Below are 21,916 nucleotides of genomic sequence, written 5' to 3'. Positions count from 1 at the left end.
TTTATTATTATTTTTTAAGAATTTGAGAATAAATAATTAAATTTGATAAAATTTTCCTACAAACCAACTATGAGCATTGAATTAAAATTTTAATTTCATGAAATTATTTAAATTCTGATTATTTAAAGTTTTATATGAATTAAAATAAATTATTAGTCACTTTGAATCAAATAAATTTAGTAGATCATACCAAAATTTACCAAAGAAAATATTAATTTAGGATCCATTTATTTTGTAAAAAAATAAATTTTATATGAGAAATATTTTTTATTATTTGATTATAATATTAATATTTTCTTGTTGATTTATTTTTTAATATTTTAAATATTAAAAAAATAAAAAAAAAACATTTTCTGTAAAATAAACAAAACATTAAACAATTAAAAAGTAGTCTTTTAGATGAAGAAAAAGGTTAATTAAAGAAAATATTCTAAAATTAATATGTTCTGATTATTTACCATTTTATGATTAGTAATTTTAATGGATGAAATTTATTATTGGCTTTACATTTTAGTCCTTATAAAGTTATGAGTTTTGTATTCCTTAAACTTTAAGTCGAACCAAATTTTAATTGCCCATTGTTATATTAATATTTTAATAATAATTAATATTTAAAGATATTTTAATTAAAATTATGCAGTCACGTGAAGCTTGGGCTCCTTTGTCATTGGATTATTGCAAAGATCAATAGTTTTTGCCTTGGGCTTCGTGGTGTCACCACACCTCAACCATTCTTGAGGAAGTGAAAAGATGGGTACATTATGCTGAGCATAGTTTGGGAGATCCTGAAAAAGGGAAGAATCTCGGTGATACTAAAAATTGTTAAGCATCTGACGCACAAGCTTAAGACAGGTGGAGAGATCCAGACACTATACAAAGTCTAGGTAAACACCTCTATTCCAGGTGCAACAATATCAACAACAGAAAGACGATATAATAATAGAATTTTTTATCCTGTAAACCCAAAGTTTCAGAACAAGTCCATATATAAAGTTAGACCAAACTTAGTACCTAATCTAATATACTATACAAGCCATGAACTAGAAGCATCAGGCAGAGAAAGTGAGACAAACGTAATTACACATGGCACCGAAGAAAAATATCTCCATTTTTTTTCTTTGGAGAACCAAAATGTCTCAAAATAGTCAAATGCCAGACTATAGCCCTACTAACCAAGCAAAGCTTTCCTATCTTTCATCAAAAACAAAAAAAAAAAAAAAAAGGAAGAGCAAGGCTTCAATCCTTTGACAAAGAAACATGTAAAGTACAAGTCTAATGGATTTTACATGAATATTTGATAGATGCAAAAGACTGGAGAAACAGAAAAAAATGATGATTCTATATATATATATATATATATATATATATATATATAAAAAACAACTTGGAAACAGGTATCAGAAATCCTTCAGAACCCTAATTTAAAGGATGTGAGAGAATGGATAAGAGCACATGTCACGGGACAAGAGTTCTGGCCCCGTACGGTGCCTAGGTCCCCCTAGGCCAGCCTTCCCCCTATCTGGCAAGCTCACTGAGGCCCAAATAATAAGCATCTTCGAGGTTTCTCGCACGTGCCTGTATAGATTCACAATGGTTAGCTCCATAGAGCAAGAGTTAGCTTGTGACGACCTTGCCAACTGCTAAGAATCGGAGTGGAGAACCACCGAACCGTTACATTCTCCCCCACCTAATCCCGCAAATGTCCTCGTTTGCGTGTGTTCACGTCGCTTCCCTGCGCAACTTGTCACTCTCCCTCGCACATAGGAGCCCACACACCATTTGTTATGCTCGCCTTACGCAAACACTTAAGCAGCAAGTTGGCCACTAACTAGCCAAAGCACTCGCCCACTGTCGCACGTAGACATCCTCAGAAATGCCTTGCCAAGATTCTTCACATTGCTCGCCAGACACTAATATGCTGCGTGACAGACCGCACTTGTCCCTTGGATCGACCCCCTTCTTGTCCGATGTGGGATTAAGAAGCCCTTGTCTAGCTCTGTCCTATTGAGGCCTGACACTCTCCCCCACCCGATTCCAGCAACACCCTTGTCGCTATCGGCATCCTGCCTACCCCTGTCTAGTTGGGGCGCTTAGCTTGATTCGGATCATCTGGGGCCTGCTCTGATACCACTTTCTCATGGGACAAGAGTTCTAGCCCCGTATGGCGCCTAGGTCCCCCTTGGCCAAGGCCCCTATGCCAGCCTTCTCCCTAGTTGGCAAGCTCGCTGAGGCCCAAATAATAAGCATCTTCGAGATTTCTCGCACATACCTATATAGATTCACAATGGTTAGCTCCATAAGGCAAGAGTTAGCTTGTGACGACCTTGCCAACTGCTAAGAATAGGAGTAAGGAACTACCGAACCGTTACATTCTCCCCCACCTAATCCCGCAAACGTCCTCGTTTGCGTGTGTTCACATCGCTTCCTTGTGCAACTTGTCACGCCCCCTCGCACATAGGAGCCCACATACCATTTGTTGAGCTCGCCCAACGCAAATACTTAAGCAACAAATTGGCCACCAACTAGCCAAAGCACTCGCCCACTGCCGCACGTAGACATCCTCATAAATGCCTTGCCAAGATTCTTCACATTGTTCGCCAGACACTAATATGTTGCATTACAGACCGCACTTGTCTCTTGGATCGACCCATTTCTTGTCTGATGTGGGATTGAAAAGCCCTTGTCTACCTCTATCCCATTGAGGCCTAACACTCTCCCCCACCCGATTCCAACAACACCCTTATCGCTATCGGCACCCTGCCTACCCCGGTCTCGTTGGGGCGCTTAGCGTGATTCGGATCATACCCGATTCCAGCAACACCCTTATCACTATCGACTATGTAGCACGGAAACGCGAACACGGGAAAACGGCATTTTAAAAAATATAGGAAACGGAAACGTGGGGGAAACGTGTAAATATAAAAAATACAGAGGTATATATATATATATATATATATATATATATATATATATATATATATATATATATATATCATGAAAGATGTTCAATAATAAATAAAGCCAAATCAACATTCAAATTTAACCATAAAGATACATATTTAGAAGTTTCATACTTATAAGAAATAAACATTAACTATAATACATTCAAATGTTAAAAAAGAAAAGATAATGAAATTTATGATATTTCCTCAACTTCACTGTCTTTCTCCTTCTCCATGCTTGTAGTTGCATTTTCATCAAATAAAACAGACTCTAACTCTGGTTGATCCAATGAAAGGTTGGCAAATTCAAGAACTCCCACATCTTCCATACTCCCAAATTGATCACCACCAACATCCCACAATTTTGTCTTCTCATCATAATATGTGAAGGAGTTTCTCGACAGAAGACGAAGATTATTATGGATAAAAACTGAGTCCTCTGCACGTTTTGGAGTTAATTTATTCCTTCTACATGAATGAATGAAGGAATAAATACTCCAATTTCTTTCACAACAAGAGGAGGAAGTAGGTTGTCCAAGCACTTTAAAAGCCAACCTTTGAAGTAAAGGTGCATTAGAACCAAAACATGCCCACCATTTCCTAGGATCTGTAACATACATACTTCCAATAGAATCAGGATCAGCAAAAGCTCCACTTTTCAAAGAAAAATTTGCAAATTCATCATTTGCTCTAATTCGCTCATCTTCATTAGAAAAAATCCTCCTAAAGCATTTAATTCTTTCAATTGATACTTCTCCATCTATATGAAGAGGCACTCTACCTTCTCCCTCTTGAAGCCATTTTTCACTATAAAATCTTCAAAAATAAGAAAATAAATTCAGAAAATAATAAAAAAAAATTATAACAAGAAGATGAGTATATAAGTTAGAAATTTACTTTGGATTTAATGAATGAGCCAAACAATAAAGGGGAGTGTTGCTCTTTGCCCAATGATCAACAAGAATTCGATGAACCGCATAATAGAAAGGAGAAAACACATCTGTTTACTTTCCTTCATGATCAAAAATAACTTGCTTCACCTTTTCAATCATAGAATCCCACAACTCATAAACCAAATGAAGGCATGGTTTGTCTGTGTCACAAACTCTGATCATGTCATAAATGGGCCCAGTAAAAGCAATGATGTAATCAATATTTTCCCACCAATCCTCATCTACCACTTTATCACGAATAAATCTAACTTTGCCTTGGTCATCTTCTCGGTATTGTGCCCATTGATCGCTCATAACCATTGCTTCTAAAGCACGCCTAATAAGTTTAAATCTTTTAAGCATCACAACAATAGAAGCAAAACGAGTATCAGCAACTGAAAGCAATTTCAAAGGGCTAAACCGATTATAAATTGCAAGCCTCATGGAATAATTCATTATAAAATTCTTGATTTGCAAAGCATCCCCGTGGATTTCAGTGATCCAGTGACACACATCATAAGTTTCTTGATTAGTTTTCAAATTTTTTGCTGCACATATATTCTTCAAAGCAAGATTAAGAGTGTGCATAACACAAGGAGTCCAATAAATATGTGGAAACATTCCCTCAATGATTTCTCCAGCACCTTTACAATTTCAAGTATTATCAGTAATGACTTGTACCATTTTTTGATGACCCACCTCATCAATTACTTCTTTTAGCAAACTAGCAATAAATTGCTTATCTTTCACTTCACCAGAACAATCTACAGATTTGATAAACATGGGGCCAGACTCAGAAACAACCATAAAATTAATCAAAGGCCTCCTCTGGGGATGACTCCATCCATCACTCACAATACTAACACCCTTTTCGAACCAAGTGCTTTTAATTAGTTCAAGCAACCTCTCTACATTTGCTTTTTCTTGCTAAAGTAATGTGGTTCTCAATTTGTTATAACCAGGCGGCACATAACCACCCAAAGCATGATTAGCAGCAAAAGAATAAGAACTCACATAATAAGGATTTCTAGCAAAATTAAAAGGTAGACCCCTAGTGTAGAACATTCTAGCAATCTCTGCATCTAATTGAGCTATAGTTTGCAAGTCAAAAGCTCTACCAAGAGGAGAATCATTAACTCTTCTTTCTTCAAAGCTGTTGAAATACTTGGTTCAGTTATATTCAATGAAGGAACAGAAGTTATACTAATGGGCAAAGAAACTCGCCTAGATTGTGAATTAGTAATTCTGTTTGTTGCCTCATCCTCCTGTTTTCTCATTTCAGAAATACTATCATTTATCACTTTTTTACACACACCAATCCCTTTTCCAGTGATTTTCAATAAATGAGCCTTCACTTTAGTATAAGTCCCTTGCTTTTCTTGTCCACAAAAATTGCATATACATTTACAATTACCCCCTCATTCTACAGTTTTCTCAAGTTTAGTTACATATCTCCACAAATGATTAAATTCTTCCTCCCTAGTTTTTGAAGAATTGGCACTAGTGCTATTTGCTTGAGTAGAATTAGAGTTTGAATAATCCATTCAAATATTGTCCTATCAAAATGACAAAAAGAAAATACAATTTTATACAATTTACAAATTATTCAAACAAATAATATACTTAGGATTAAAGCACAATGCAAATTATATATTAAAAGATTAAATAATTAAATAATAAAATCGAATAAATTGACTATAAAAATTATTATGAAAAATTTTAATATATAATATAACAATACATTAAAACAAATTATATTAAACACATTATATATAAATTATTACAAAAATATAAAATATATTAATATAAAATGCAAATTTTGAATGTTGGAATTTTTTTTATTTATCATTAATTAGAATTTAAACTTGAAATTTTATAATTTTAAAAATAACTTTAAAAATATATTTACATTTGTCCTTAATTTCCTTCAAAATGTTGATAGTAAAAATATGGCAAATCTTGCAAATTTTTAGTGAATTTAAGAGAAATTTTTTTTTATCTTTCTTTTTTTTTAAAAAAAAATATTTATGATAACTCCTCAAATTTGGTTTAAGAAAAATCTAATTATGGAATATACATTTAGAGAAAAAAAAATAATATTAAATATGATAAATTTATGATTAACTAATAGAATAAAATTGTAATTAATTAATGGAAATTGCTTAATAAAATTGTTTCACAAAGAAATTAGAAAAGGAAAATAATAAATTAAATAATAATAAATTAATCAAATCCTAATATAAACCTAATACTGCAATGGGGAGCAAAAAAAGAGGAAAGGCCATCGTTACCTACCTGTGATGTACTTGTCGTCGTTCCTCCCTTCTGCTTCTTCTTCTTCTTCTTCTTCTTCTTCTTCTGTTGATAAGGATGGAGAAGGCATATCAGAGAATGAATATGGCAGACCAAAGAGAAAAGAAGAGAAAGGATGTTGCGATCCTTACCTGCGAACTGCGATACTGCCGTTGAAGGTCTGATATTCCCTTTCTTTTTCTTTTTCTTCTTCTTCCTTTTCTGTTGATCTTGATGGTGAATATTGTGAAGTGATCGACTTTAACCTACCCATTTTCCTTTTTTTTTTTAATTTTCTTTAAAGAAACGCGTTTCCTATTTCCAATAATTTGAGCTTGACCAGCGTTTCCAGTAGTGTCGGTCGTTTCCTCATGTCAACGTGTTGGATACTGGGACACGTGACCCGATCTTGGTTCAGGTGCCGTAGGCTATCGGCACCCTGCCTAATCCCGTCTCATTGGGGCGCTTAGCGTGATTCGGATCATTTAGGGCCTGATCTGATACCACTTTGTCACGAAACGGGAGTTCTAGCCCTGTACGGCGCCTAGGTCCCCCTTGGCCAGGGCCCCTAGGCCAGCCTTCCCCCTATCTGGCAAGCTTACTGAGCCCAAATATTAAGCATCTTCGAGGTTTCTTGCATGTACCTGTTCAGATTCACACTGGTTAGCTCCATAGAACAAGAGATATCCTATGACGGCCTTGCCAACTGCCAAGAATAGGAGTGGGGAACTGCCGAACCGTTACATTCTCCCCTACCCAATCCCGCAAACGCTCTCGTTTGCGTGCGTTCATGTCGCTTCCCTACGCAACTTGTCACACTCCCTCGCACGTAGGAGCCCACACACCATTTGTTGCGCTAACCCAATGCAAACACTTAAGCAACATGTTGGCCACCAGTTTACCAATGCACTCGCCTGCTTCCGCACCCAGACATCCTCCAAAATGCCTTGCCAAGATTCATCATATTACTCGCCAGACACATACAAGCTGCATGACAGGCCACACTTATCCCTTGGATCGACCCCTTTCTTGTCCGATGTGGGATTGAGAAGCCCTTGTATACCTATGTCCCATTGAGGCCTGACACTCTCCTCCACCCGATTCCAGCAACACCCTTATCGTTATCGGTACCTTGCCTACCCCAGTCTCGTTGGGGCGCTTGGCGTTATTCGGATCATCTGGGGCCTGCTCTGATACCACATTGTCACGGGACGTGAGTTCTAGCCCCGTGCAGCGCCTAGGTCCCCTTTGGCCAGGGCCCCTAGGCCAGCCTTCCCCCTATCTGGCAAGCTCGCTGAGGCCCAAATAATAAGCATCTTCGAGGTTTCTCACACGTACCTGTACAAATTCAGAACGGTTAGCTCCATAGGGCAAGAGTTAGTTTGTGACGACCTTGTCAACTGCCAAGAACAGAAGTGGGGAACTACCAGCTATTACATACTGCTCTGATACCACTTTGTCACGGGACGGGAGTTCTAGCCCCGTACGGAGCCTAGGTCCCCCTTGGCCAGGGCCCCTAGTGTAAGAGGGACAGCCCGTTACCCCGTGAGGATTGGCCAAACCTAGCCAAGCCGTAGGCCTATGAAATGGTGTAAGGGCACAATTGAGAAGAATGAGAAGTTTGGCGGACACATTTATAAATATGGAGAAGTGCAGGGGGGTGTGACCACTGAGACATACTGATGTCTCCTCCTGCCAAAGGTCACTATGTTCCTAATGCTCTTTAGGGGGGTGTGACTAGTTGGCCACTGGTGAGCACAGACGGGCCCAGCTAGTTGCCGAAGTTGGTGTCAAGCTCTCCACCATCCCCGGGGTCACTGGCGTAAAGGTGTGACTCTAAGTGAGCTCCCTACGTACTCATTGTACTAGGCGGCGGGCATCGTGCTCTCGAGAGATAGGAGCTCGGTGTCTCCATGAAGAAGGAGCTTCATGGACAGTACAAGGCCGAGGAGCTTGTAGTGCGTGTCTCTCCTAGGCCTGAGATTTCCATATAAGGCCGACGATGCTGCTCGGTATAAGGGCCAATGATGCTACTCGGTATAGGGGAACAAATATTATAGATTGGCTTTGGGTTCAGCCATACAGTCGAATGTTGCTTATTGCCTTGCTTTCAGACGATGCTTGGGGATGTACACGATGAAGGGCGACATCGTGCTACAAGGAATATCAATGCTCAATTATTGGGCTAGATACGTGAAAAACCCTCGATAAGAATATTTGAGATCCTCTACAAGGGGAAAGACCCTTGAATACGAGTAGGCTGGCCTAGATTGAGTGGAAGTTTAGGCGCCGCATGGGACTACTGTCCGAGCTAGGAAGTGGCCCCGTGACAGTTGGTATCAAAGCAAGGTCAGTGCTCGTGATGGATAATAATCCATACCTCCCTTGAGAAACCTTCGATTGTGTGATGCACACGAGATACAAAAATAATGAGAAACGATGAAAAGCGATGAAAGCTAACTGTGTGTTCACCTTGAGAAAGGGTGAGTGGAGTATACAACCCCGAAATGGGGGAAGGGCATGATGTCCTTATTAGAAACATATTGTGGCATGCACAACGTATAAGTGATATGTTGGGCAAATGAGTATTCTTGATGTTATTGAGTCCTTAAGAGGTGGTATGTGAGTGCGGTACACCAATTGGGGATCATTAATACAAAGGATGCTAACGTGGGCAAAACGGGGTGCGAAATGGGCAAATGACATTTGCCAAGCAAGTAACATCATTTAAGACTTTGGTCGGACAAAAATGAGACAATCGATATTCAGAAAACATTAGAAAATATTGGGCAAATGGTAGCCCTAAAGCCATTAAGATGGTGAATGACCCTTGTCGGGTGATGAGATACAATACTCGGGATTGCTTAAAAGACTGAGAAAGTCTTCGAGATGTGTGGGGACGAGTAAGCCCCAAGGATTGATAAGACGAATGCGAATTGTTAATAGACTGTGGAAGTCTTTCGAGATATGGGGGTGCTATCCCTAAGAGATTAAGAAACCGATGGCTTATCTCACTGAGATGGTGTCTTACCCTAGTTGGGTAAAGAGATGGGAAATTCGAGATAGCTTAATGGTTATGTGAACCTTCGGAATGATGGGTTGAAATACCTTTAATCGATATTGAGATGGTTGTTTTCTCCCCTGGAGAGTAACCATTGCTGTTGGCTGCTAGAACCTTCAAATGAAGGATGAGAAATGTATTGAGTCCCTTGAAATAAGAATGTTGTTATTCTATGGATAACATAGAAAGTGAAACTGTTGCTAGAGTGCAACTTGAGACGAGACAGTCGTTGCGTGCCATTGATGACAAGTTCGGATTATGCGTGGATTCCATTGAATCCCATTTAATTACGAGGCGATAGATGCTAAGAGCTGCTGAAGTTAAAATCAGCTATGAGATGAATTCGAAAAAAGGACAGGTGGATCCCAAATCATGTTGCGTAGAAAATTGAATTGGCTTACGATAAGCCTAGAGAGGGTATAAAACCCAAGGTCCAATTTCGGAGGTAACGAGTTGGCTTGTGGTAACATGAGAAAGGGCAGACGCCCAATTGTGCGTGTAAGCACTATAAAGTTGCGTTGGCAAACGGTAGCCCGAATATTCATATAAAACTCAAAGTTTCGGATGCCTAGTACTGGTAACTAGGTCATAATGCGGATGTGGTAGCTTATATGAGAAAAAGTTTGCCAAAACAATCTTAAAATATGAGATGGTGGTGATGAGAGCCACATTATGATAAAAGTGCTGATACCACGTGTGGGAGGGCTGCACGCCTCATTACATATAATCTTTTGAGGAGAGGGTAATGACTCCACGATGAATTGGGTGTGCCAATAGAGCTTGAGGCCACCTTGAATACCTATGAAGTGAGAATACATAGAGATGATGAAACACTTGTCAAGTGACATTGAGTTATGGGCAAACGAATGATCTTGGGATCACAATTGTGATGATAGTGGTGTCAAATAGAGTTCTAGACATCTGTGGAAAATCTAAGCAATTGTGATGGCCAAGCATTTAGATTGCGATAATGATATAAGCTTGATGACTGTGGCAGTCGTGCATGGAGATCACCACCACCCACTTCAATTTTCTTGATGAAATTCAAAGAGTACAGAATTAACCCAAATCGCATTGGAAAGTTGTTCTCATACAAGGATATAATCCTTTTGATGGACTGCAGGCTTACAAGAACAAAAATTATAAAAATTTTGACAGAATTAACATGGTCGAGTGGTAGTTATTGATGGCAGGGAATGGAAGGGGGAAGGGAGTGAAAGAAAATCACTTGCCTCAAGACCATAACTGGTGGCTAGATCAACAACATAAACTGCATGGAACAAGTTCTTGCGGATGTAGCGTAGTTGCCCAGGGAAGACAGGCATCAAAATCTATACAAAGAATTACAGGAGGCAAATTTTCAAGGAATTTGGACTAACTAAACCACCAGCCTCAAGGGGGCAAATTTTGCGGAGAAAAGAAACCTACCTCATTTATATTGCTCCACCATTGCTTATACATAGCATCCTCCTCCAAGTTATTGAGATAGTGAACATGAATTGATCGAAAATCAACAGGGAACATATCTGACTCAAGAGGAGATACCGTTGACAAAAGTTTCCTAATTGCACTATGAGGAACCTAAAAGATTAGCAGCACAGCACCAAATCTTCAATATAATTCAGGACAATATTGAAGTTAACTATAAGAAACCAAAGTCCATTTTGACATATTAATCCATCCTAGAATATTACAAGGTAAGCATCAATAATTATTTGCTTGAAGTCTTCAGCTTCTTTTTTTTTTCACATAAATGAGTACAATGAGTAAGATTTGGTTGTTTCATTAGATGTCATCATCTACAGTTTCCATGCCAAACAACCCCAGCACTTGATGCAAAAGTTGGAGACTTTTTTGGCCATCATTATTTGGAAGGATAAGTAATTAAGTAGAAGCATACAGCATCCTCACACTTAATGCTTTACTTATTTTTGCAGCAATTTGAAGGACATTATGTGAGATATTTTATTGACACAAAAAATTTAGGCCAATTTCAAGCACAATTACATTGCTAAACTTCTTTTCCAACTATCTCGTTTCTTTTTTCCCCTTCTTGTACAGAATTGTTCCTATATAGTACAACATGTGTGTATATATACATATAAAATAAATAAATTTATATTTCATCTAGGTGCTCATTATCTCACATTTTAATTATTGGATTAAGATTTCTTATTTTGGGAAACTAGATATGTTTGGAGATTTCCTAGTTAATTAAGATGCCATATTAATCAACATATTTGGCAGAAGATGACAAGGGCTAGACCTTGAATGATGTGAAGTGGAATAATGAATAAGAATTATGCAGCATTAGACCTTTCTAAAGATGGAAGAAAAAGGTCCATAAAGCAGATTCAAATTAAATTGGGACTAGGGCTTAATTGACTTAAATTTAGTATCATTGGCAAAATAATTTTTACTAATTAGGAGGTTTCATATTCCAATTATACATTTTCTTTCCCTATTTTGTAATGGGCTGGTGCTGAGATAAGGTTATCCTAGTATGTTACTGAGGAGACTGAATTTGAATTGAGATTTGATGGACTTTGTGTTTTCTTTTTCCTTTTTTCCTCCTACTCCAACAGTTGTCATTGCCTTCTTTACTCACTCTATATAACTGCTCCAACTAACAAGAGATTTAGTAACGTTCACCTTCAGTTTTGAAAACTGATTGGCCAATAACAGCTCCTGCTGGACTATGTCTACCAACCTAAAAAGGAATAACATGAAAGCAAATAGTTACAAAGTACTGAAGTAATGTTGCTGAAGAAATCCAAATGACAGAACAAAGAAGTGTTAATGCCAGACAATAAAATGGTGGTTGAATTTATATACAAGTGAAACAGAACATCTGGCACATAGAAAGGGCAAAGTGCAAACCGCCCTTAGGATCATTTATGTTGCCCTTATCTATTAACCATATGGTATATCTATATAACAATTAACAACTGATGATACATGGCAAACTAAGCATAAGGATCGAGGATGCACTTTTAGGGGCCAAGAAATTCAACTCAGTAAAGTTGACATGAATCTCTAAGCCAACTGAGCTAAAGTTTTTGTCTCTCAGAATTCATCTTTCTAAACTTTTGAAACGGGTTTAAGCTAGTTATCAACCTATGCTCCGGGTTGAAAGACGAAACTCTTACAGTGATACATATTAAATCTGAATAATTGCTAAAACAAAAACAAAAGATAGTGATGATGACTAATCAACTAAAAGTATGGAATCAATCAATTAACTTGAAATTCCCAAGTCATGTCAGCCTCAATTTTTAATAAAAGAGTGCCAGAAAAATACTATTGAGCAGCATTACTTAGAAATGGCATTTATTTCTTATTTCACTTTCTCCCTTCCCTTGCAGTTATGAAAAGTAATCACACAAAAACGAAATTACCCTACATCATGGATAGTGAAGTGCAGCACATACACAAACAACTATTTTGTTGAAAATTACAGATGCATATTTGTCAAGGAACCACTCAGCCTAAAAGCTTAAGCTTGTAGGTGAGGACTCCGAGAATAGTATTATATCTCTATCACACCCCCTGCATACGAAAGCCTACTTGGCTTGAAGCGTAAACAAGCACAGGCCTATTTTTATCTTATGCTGAAATATCAGCTAATAAATAGGGGTGACCAAGATTCAAATTCTAAACCTTTTGGTTTGAGAGGCTCTGATACCATGTCAAGGAACCATTCAACCTAAAAGCTTAAGCTTGTAGGTGATGGCTCCAAGAATAGTTTTATATCTCCATCAATATTAAACTATCGACTAAGAAAAACAATCAGATATCAAAAGCATGAGCCTTAAGGCTAGAGAAGAGTATGCTATTAATTGGCATTAAACAAGAATAAAGCATACTCACTAACTGTGTAACTAATATTATAGAATCTGATTTAGAGAGGTGAAGAAAACAGAGAGGGAAAATAAAATCAAATAGCTCATGTTTCATTAACATAAGAAGCCAAGTCCTCAAGTTTGAAAGTTGCAGTAGTTCAAAAGTATTCAAGTTTGATATTAAGCAATAGCTGTCAGAACTTCAGATTTAGATGGAAAAAAGATAAAGAATTCAAGAATTCATAATGGCAAGATCTTCAGGAAGAAAGGAGGGAAACTCTAATACGGGCAGAAGCATTACAGATAAAGGTCAATATCCTCAATATTGATTAAAGCACCATTCAGAGCCATTAAGGACTTTCCAGGAGGAATCATTCACTGGTTTGCTGTTATTTCATCTTTAACCGAATCACTGAGCTGCAAAAAGTCAATATTCAAGCAGTTTCATCAGAACAACCAAAAGTAATTTTCTTTAAAGTATAAATTCAATATTATCAACGGTTATTTTATATTTATTAAAAGCAAGTCCATGCAAAATGATATATACCTTCATGCGAGACAAAGAAGAAACTACACTAGGAAAATTCTGATTGATTTCCTGCATTGACTGCAAAGGATCAGAGGCAAGTACTATTCTTTGTGCCATTTGATGTCCTAAATCTGTTCAAAAGGAAAACATTTGAGACATGCATTTGTTTACCTTTTAGTTGCCAAACATCAAGCGTATCAGATATCGTTGACGAAAGTAAATAGTCTCAGTAAGCCATTATCTCAGAGGTAAGCTCAGGTTTACGTTCCTGCATGTGGGTCATTGAATATGAAACATTAGCCACTTTGACAAAGAGCTTTCACAAGTAACAACATATCTTTAGGCATAAACACAGCATTGATTTTTGACCAAAAGAAATATAATATATATATTCTACGAAGGATAATAGAGGAACTTTTTAGGAAAAATATAGTCTTCTTGCAAAGTAACTCATGTCAAACTCACTCTAATATCTAATTTTAAGATAAGCAAAACAAAAATAAAACAAAATAAGAGATCATATAGATAAAGACATGGCAGTCATGGTGACCTAGTGCAACAAACCACAAGCTAAGGGAATAAGTCCATGAAAAACATCATCTCACTCACTCTTCTAACAAACATTTTAAAAGAATTCCCCAATACATAAAATCATCTCATGTTTTTTATTCCATAATAACATTTTCATTATTATAAAAAGTCCCTACAGTTTGGTCCCCTCAAATCACAAATTTTCCCTTTTCTGTGGCTAAAAGTTTCAAGTAAACTTGCAGGGAAAATAATCACCTAATATTGAGCAATAAATAAATAAATGAGCTATATACTCCAAAGCCCAAAGTAATTTCACACAAAAATGAGCAACCAGCCTTTTCAAAACAAATTAAAAGACCAAGAATATCAACAATAATAATTTTTAATAACTTTTTTATGCTACATTCAATCTCAAATACTTCTATAATTTCCATTAAATGACTAACTACAAATAAAAAAAAAAGGTACCTTCAAAATGAAATGTGGGACCAAATTGTTGCATTTGCTTTTGGTATCCATATTTCACTAATTCTATCCTGTTCCTTTTTGCCCCTTTTTTGGGAAAGTTCACTTAGAATTTGGCAAAACCTCACACCAAGATTTCAAATAACAGTAAATATTTTGAATACCTCAACACCATTATAGCCTATGTACAATAGGCAGAAACTTTTGCATGGGTAATGACCATTACCAATATCAAAGGGGCCCTTGTTAAGGCTTCCCTTTCCAGCTTTCTTTTTCTACAACCCCTACTTCTCCAGTCACCATTCTCATGTTTTTTTAGTATTCTTCAACTCTAATCCCTCAAAACTTTACCACATAGAAGGGCTCAGTTTTCTTAGCTTGATTTCAACTTAAATTTCATGTTGTGTGCTAGTTATTTAAGTTAATTCATAGTGACAAATGTAAACTATGATTCAATGTCTTTATTTGATGTATTTATGCTTATGTTAGTTGAATTTTTAAATTTTAGTCAACTTCTTGCACATCTATTCCTTTATTTCATTTTGCAAACTTACAATTAATAAATAAAAATTGCATAGTATTAGTAACTTTTAACAAATGAGTTTGCAAACTTACAATAAATATCTATTCTGCAAACCTGCAAGACTTGTAACAAATGAGTAAAAAAACATATAAAACAAGGTACAAGCAACTCTTAAGGATAACAAACCAGTATTTTGGAAAAAATGAACCCTCTAACTTCTTGGCTAAGATCTTCAGTCCGTGGATCTTCCAAAGTGACACCTGCAAGTCAAACCTGATTTTTAAGAAAACTATCTTTCAATAACAGAGTGCTAAAACACGAAAACCTAGTAGAATGTTTGTACCAAAAACGCAAAGGGCAATGAAAACTTTAATAATATTCAACCATACCAGAATGAATAGCTGATGAATATGCCACAAAGGTAAGCTATCCATCATCACCAACTCAGGTACTTGGATTTATAAATTAAAATGGAAATAGCCAGAGGCATCCATCTAACATCAGCAAACTTGGAAAATGCAAATTCAGAATATTTAATTAGGTTAGATAAGTGGCCGCTTGAAGGTGTCCAGCAGAAAATGAAAGTTTTTGAAAGGTAATGAGTGTAGAAAAAGGTAAATGGATGGAAGGTCTTAGTCAACGTCTGGAGAAGCAATGTGCCACTTCATAGACAGGTGTGTGGAGTAGGTATCGTGTAGGAACACTCTATAGCAATGTGCCTTAAAAGATAGGCAATGAAGTGAAATTTATTATAGAAAGAAAAATTAAGAAAGATTTCCATACTCGCACTTAATAGTAACCAACAGTGGTACCGTGGCAACTATAGAACTGCCAATCAAAGAATAAGCTAGAAGTTGAAAAAAATATTCACCACTAATTTTTTTAGAACATTTTGATGAGAGAAGTTTTTTGTCACAGTTAATGGTGCTCAAATTTAACTCCAAGGAAGCTCTGCTTCTCTGAAAAGCTGCTTCCAGATAGGCTTCTCAGTTCTCACAAATGACACTTGATGAATAAGAACTCTTCTATGTTAGTATTTTATTTGTTAAAATATCATTTTCTTTATATGGATAGATGTTAAAGAATTCTTTATTGCAGCTACAAACTTAGAAAAAAGAAGAATAAATTGTGGTTAGTGTGTACTTATGTGCAAACAGGAAGCAGACATTTGTGGATCATTTACTGTACAATTGCTGTAACCATGAAATGCAATCTCTTTTTTGTTGTCCACTGTCTTGTGTAACAGTTTTTCCCTGTTTATAGTTGATCTTCTATCTAGCACTAGCAGGAACTTAGTTACAGATTTACGGACCAGTAGGTAGTCTAGGGAGCAGTCTATGCATGTTTAGTGCAAGCATGCAACAAATATTGTCATGGCAGAACTTTACAGAAATTCAAGGAGAAAAAATGTACTGCAACAGATCAATTAAAATTTTTTATGATGATTTCTCAGCTTTTGCCATCTTCAGTCTTTCTCTTTCTTAGGACTAAGTTTGATGCACGCTCTTTTTTGTTGTTCCTGTTTACATATAGGAAATTGTTGTGCCCTTTCTCTTACCTACTTTACTTTTAAATACACTCACACACCAATAGAATAGTGACAATAATAGTTACAGACAGATATTGCAAAATTGCTGTTACCAATGAAATCAATGAAGAAAGCTAACAAGGTTTTTATGATGAAATGCTTACTAAGGTGCAACCCAAGCACGCATCATGCCTAAAAGGAGATACAACAATATTGGCTTGGCTCGAAAAGAATGACACTTCTATTCCAGAGTTGGAGCAGGATACAAATTACAGTACACACAATATAAGTCGGTATTCTTACCTTTCTTAATTGAGCTGTCATCCATAGCCTTATATTCCATATTCTTAAATGCAAGTTCAACACCATAACCGCCCAAATTTAAGGAGCCTTTGGCAGCAATAGCACCACAATTGCCAGCTTTTTCTTCACAGCCAGAGGGTAAAGCAGGTCTAACTACATATTTTACCATCCCCTGGAAATTTTGATAGAAATTATCAGCAAATAATAAAAGAAAAACAGATGCACACGTCGTGAAAAATGGCAGGAGATAAATGCAATAAATATGGAGACAAGCTGCACAAAATAGTATTTATCACGATGTTCATGATTTTTCAGAATAAAATTTCAACTACTAGCAGCATTTTATATTTCAGAAGCTCAAAACTTCAGGGTTAACTGTTGATTGCATTAGAAATATTAAGGATTTTAGCTAAAAACTGTAGGAAGAACAGATGCTCAAAGCCTCAAAACCCAGAAATACCAGAAACTACAACAGATATTGATAAGTAACTTGTCAATAATTTAAGCAGTGAGAAAGGTAAAGTAAATATGCTCCTAACCATTTCAGAGAAACTGTGAGCTACTAAGCACAAGCAAGCTATTTGCAGGAAGAATATGCACCCTGCAAAGCAATTCTTATGCAGAATTTTGGCAAAACACCTATCTTTTACTGTTCTCTGCAACTATGCCCAGACTTTATGTATTCCAAATTTTAAGGAATTATACATTGATCAACAACACGAGTAATCATGGGATTGCAAAATAAATAATTCACTGAAAGCAGAAACTGCCAAATCTTTTTTGTAGCACTCATGCACAAGGGCAGTCCTGGATATTTGATGCAGTGTAAAGTTCAAATAGAAACACACTCCATGCACAAGAGTGAAAAATAGAGAAAATTCTTTGTAGTATTTTTATTGATACTTGGAAATATTTGGGAAGATTTGTCCATGGATTTTGTGTTGGGATTGCCAAGAACACAAAGGGGAGAGGATTCGGTGTTTGTGGTTGTTGATAGATTTTTCAAGATGGCACATTTTATTAATTATAAAAAGACTTTCGATGCAATTCATGTTGCTAAGTTGTTCTTCAAGGAAGTGGTTCGTTTGTATGGGTGCCTAAGTCAATCACTTCAGATCGAGATAGTAAGTTCTTGAGACACTCTTGGAGGACCTTGTGGAAACTTTTTCATTCATTTTTTAATTTCAATAGTACATCACATCCTCAAAGTGATGGCCAAACTAAAGTGGTCAATCGCACATTGGAAAATCTAATTCAAAGCATTTGTGGAGATAAACCCAAGCAATGGGATGTGACTTTGTCCCAAGCTGAATTTTCCTACAATAGTGCCATTCGTAGCACTATTTGAAGGTCTCCATTTTTAGTGGTATACACAAAAGTGCCTCAACATGCTCTTGATTTGGTCAAATTGCCTAAAGAAGATGGAAAGTGTAGCACCAAGCACATGGCGGAACAAGTAGTTGAGGTGCACAAAGAGATAAAATTGAAGCTGGAAGAGGCTAACAAGAAGTACAAAGAAGCTGTTGATAAACACAAGCAAAAGCAAGTGTTTGAGGTGGGTGACAAGGCGATGGTGTTCCTAAGGCATGAAAGGTTTCCCGTGGATTCTTATAGCAAGCTCCAACCGAAGAAATATGGACCTTATGAAATTGTCAAACGAATTAATGATAATGCATATGTTGTTGATTAACGGGATAGCATGGGAATTTTGCGAACTTTCAATGTAGTTAATTTGTATCCATACCACTCCATGGATGAGCCTTTGTATCCTCCTAATGATTCAAACTCGAGGTCGAGTTTTTCCCAAGTGGAGGAGACAGATGGTTATCAATACAAATACTACAGAGAATTTTCTCTATTTTTCACTCTTGTGCTTGGAATGTGTTTCTATTTGAGCTTTACACTGCGTCAATATTCCCCCCAGTTTAATGGCAAATGTTCAATGTTGGCTCACAAATGGCTAACATAATATTTGCTTTATAAAATTTTATATGTACTATATTTGTTGCATTTCAAATTGTGAAAGATTACGCCATTAGATAAATGGGAAATAGTCCACTGATATTTGAGAGCGTCCAAGTTCTCCAGTAATCGGTAATACAAACCCTTCCCACATCACTCTCCTCCAAATCAAAGGACCAACACTATTCTCTTTTGTAGTGAAATCACGTACAAAGAAATGATTCCAATTATATAAGTATCAATTTAACAGCATCAGATCAGTTATAACCAAGCCCAATGAAAATGGAATATGTAAATATAAAAAGATACTAGAGATATTCTATAACACAGGTAATACAAAAAGATATTAAAAATATTCTATAACAGAGGCAATAGACCTGTCTGGCAGCTTCAACCAGTGTGACATGAAATTTTCTAAAACAATCAGAGCTCCATACAGTGTAGCAACTGGGCTTCTAGTATGAGAATCAAAATGGATGTGATCAAAATCAAATAGTTCTGGCTGCTGAAATGAGTCTCCTGCACTGCCAACCAAGAAATAAATAAATATAATCAAGAGAACTTGAGACTACAGTAAGTATTATCAAATTCAAAAAAGATGGTTAAAGCCTGGAAAAAGATGACAGAGTAATACTTATAGTTTAGGAGGGTTGTGAAGCCACAATAGCAACTCTGCAACATCAAAGAACAATGCTCCACCAGTATCCACCCAGCAACATTTTCCACCAGGGCTCTTAGGATTTACACCAACAAGCAAAGGATCTGACCTTTTACTTTCATTTTTCTCAGTTATTTCTGCAATTCCTCCACTACCATTGTTTGAAATACTATCATCAGAAAGTGGGAAAGAAGAAAGAGACTCCTCTGCTAATTGTCGGTAAAGCACCAATCTTGGGGATGCTGATCTCAGAATAAGAAAGAACTCAAATAGTGAGGCCAATGGATCACTTAAAAGTGACCTTCCATGTTTAATGATTCTTTTGAGGCAATCTCTTGCTGTATGAGAGTCAGATTCATCCTCCTCTGACCGGAGCCAGACCTCAATGAACTCCCAATAAAGGTCTTTCCATTCCTTTGATGGTAATTCACTGTACCGAGAAATAAAATAAAATAACATTAGGGCGTGGGAAGAGTTCTCTACAAACTTTGGGTAGAGAAGATTTCTTTATTGGAAAATTAACAGTATTAGCAAACAGCATATAGAATAATAGAAGTTAATAGTAATCGACTACACCAAGAAATTAGATAAATTTTAATGTATGAGAAGAACAGTTTACAAATTTAGCAAAATGGATTTAATAGAATTAAAATGTTAACTAAAATAAACTTTAAAACAAAATTGAAAGGCTCAAGAACACAGGATATATTCAAGCAACCCTACCCTTAAAGGTACATTAGAACTTATCAGATAAAGAATCTAAAATGTCAGAGAAATTACCTTGGACAAGATAATTATTCTAAATTAAAGGAAAACAATGCTCCTCATAATTCAGATATAACTAGAGACTCAGGTACTTCATGCTAATCAAACTACTCATTGAATCATGAGAGCTAAAAGGAGCCAAAGAACTTGAACCTTGCAGTACAGATTCAACAGCTAAAGTTGATTCCTTTCCGTTGCGTTCAATCATAAAGAAAATTCATGGTGTTGAAATCCTATAGTTCTATTATTTATTTTCATTTTAACCATTCTTCTTGTAAGGCAAACAACAGCTCATTCATTCCACTTCTGCCTCAATGAAATGAAGCTACTATAAACGTAGATTTTACAACTTGTAAAGAATAAAACAAGGAAAATTGGGATTGCAAATTCCTACACAACACAAATTAAATGAAATACTCACGAAAACAACCAATTCAACACTAAAATAGCCAACAGACAACAACCCAATTCCAAATTCATCAAATACTGACAAATATTAACTCCAATAACAAATTATCCAGAAGAATAAAAAATAAGTCAAAAACCATAAATAAACATAAGGGCTACGTAAGACTTTTATAAAAACAATGGAGCATACCCAGCTTCCAATAGAACAGAAGTACCTCCCACTTAGCACGAACAGCAACCTGCACGTTTTTGGGTCCTCTACTCTCTCCACAAACGGAAACAATCCCAGAAAAGCTCACACAAAGCAGAATGATCAAAACACAAGAACAGGATCTAAAACGGGGCCCCATTGGTTAGATAGGAACGGGTAAAATATCTTCAAGATCCAGCATTGATACAAAAGATTATCGGGAGGCAAATTGGCAATTGAAGGAGGAGTTATTTGAGCTAGTGAGTGAAGAGAGATCAGTGGAGGAGGAGACTTCAAGCGAGAGGGAAGACCAACTAATAAAGGCTTTTTGGTCTTTTTGTTGGAAGATTAGGGCCTTTTAGTAAATTGAGTTCTGTAGTCCTGTGGCCACTTAATGGAGAAGGTTTTAACGTAAGAAAAAATTTTGACCCGGCCATGGGCGGTTCAGAATATAAACTGAATCATTTTTAAATCAGATTGAAATTGGTTAAATTCGTGTTTAATTTAAATCATATATGAATTAGAGCGAAATTATATTGAAACTGTTCGGTTTGATTGTATGTAAAATCAGTTTTTTCATTTAAAATTAAAAGAAAAACCGAACCATTGAATTTAAACCAAATTGAATTGAATCAAAATCAAAATTAAACCCTTGAGATTTAAGGGCCAATTCAGCTTTAACCTTTTGATTGACGCTAACCCAGCGATTCCAAGCTAACTGTGGTTGGTTGAGTCTAAGAGTCTATGCACATTCTGGCATTTTGTAAAATTCTAGTATTCGGGTAATTATTTATATCGAGTATATAAATTTTCATAAATCTTGAAAAATTAATTTAATATTTATGTAAATGAATAAATATTAATTTAATAAGCCAGCCAAATTCAAATAATTTTTCATTACAATTAAAACATTAAAACCTTATCCAGCCCATCATACTGAATGGTACAAAGCTTTTCATTATTGTCAAGTCTTATTGTTCCTATT

The 21,916-nt window shown here is 36.3% G+C and overlaps 1 long non-coding RNA gene across 15 annotated transcripts; it reads right to left on the bottom strand.

The window, feature by feature from the left end:
* Positions 1–409: 409 nt before the first annotated feature.
* On the bottom strand, positions 410–21,190 carry LOC110658733 (uncharacterized). Of its 15 annotated transcripts, none has more exons than XR_009150510.1 (14): positions 20,932–21,190; positions 19,545–19,998; positions 19,288–19,429; positions 16,949–17,120; positions 15,304–15,377; positions 13,770–13,866; positions 13,617–13,667; positions 13,371–13,486; positions 11,880–11,937; positions 10,656–10,808; positions 6,319–10,558; positions 6,166–6,229; positions 3,840–4,211; positions 3,010–3,758 (listed from the first exon to the last, which is right to left on the bottom strand). It is a non-coding gene; the product is annotated as an uncharacterized LOC110658733 (long non-coding RNA). The 15 variants fall into 15 exon arrangements; XR_009150508.1 differs by having other exon boundaries at positions 3,840–4,226; positions 6,170–6,229; XR_009150509.1 differs by having other exon boundaries at positions 6,170–6,229.
* Between the last annotated feature and the right edge of the window lie 726 nt (positions 21,191–21,916).

The sequence above is a fragment of the Hevea brasiliensis genome, chromosome 8 (assembly GCF_030052815.1).
Source record: "Hevea brasiliensis isolate MT/VB/25A 57/8 chromosome 8, ASM3005281v1, whole genome shotgun sequence".
Taxonomy (NCBI): domain Eukaryota; kingdom Viridiplantae; phylum Streptophyta; class Magnoliopsida; order Malpighiales; family Euphorbiaceae; genus Hevea; species Hevea brasiliensis.
Note: the sequence above shows the minus strand (reverse complement) of the source record. Positions and strands in the feature narration are given on the sequence as shown.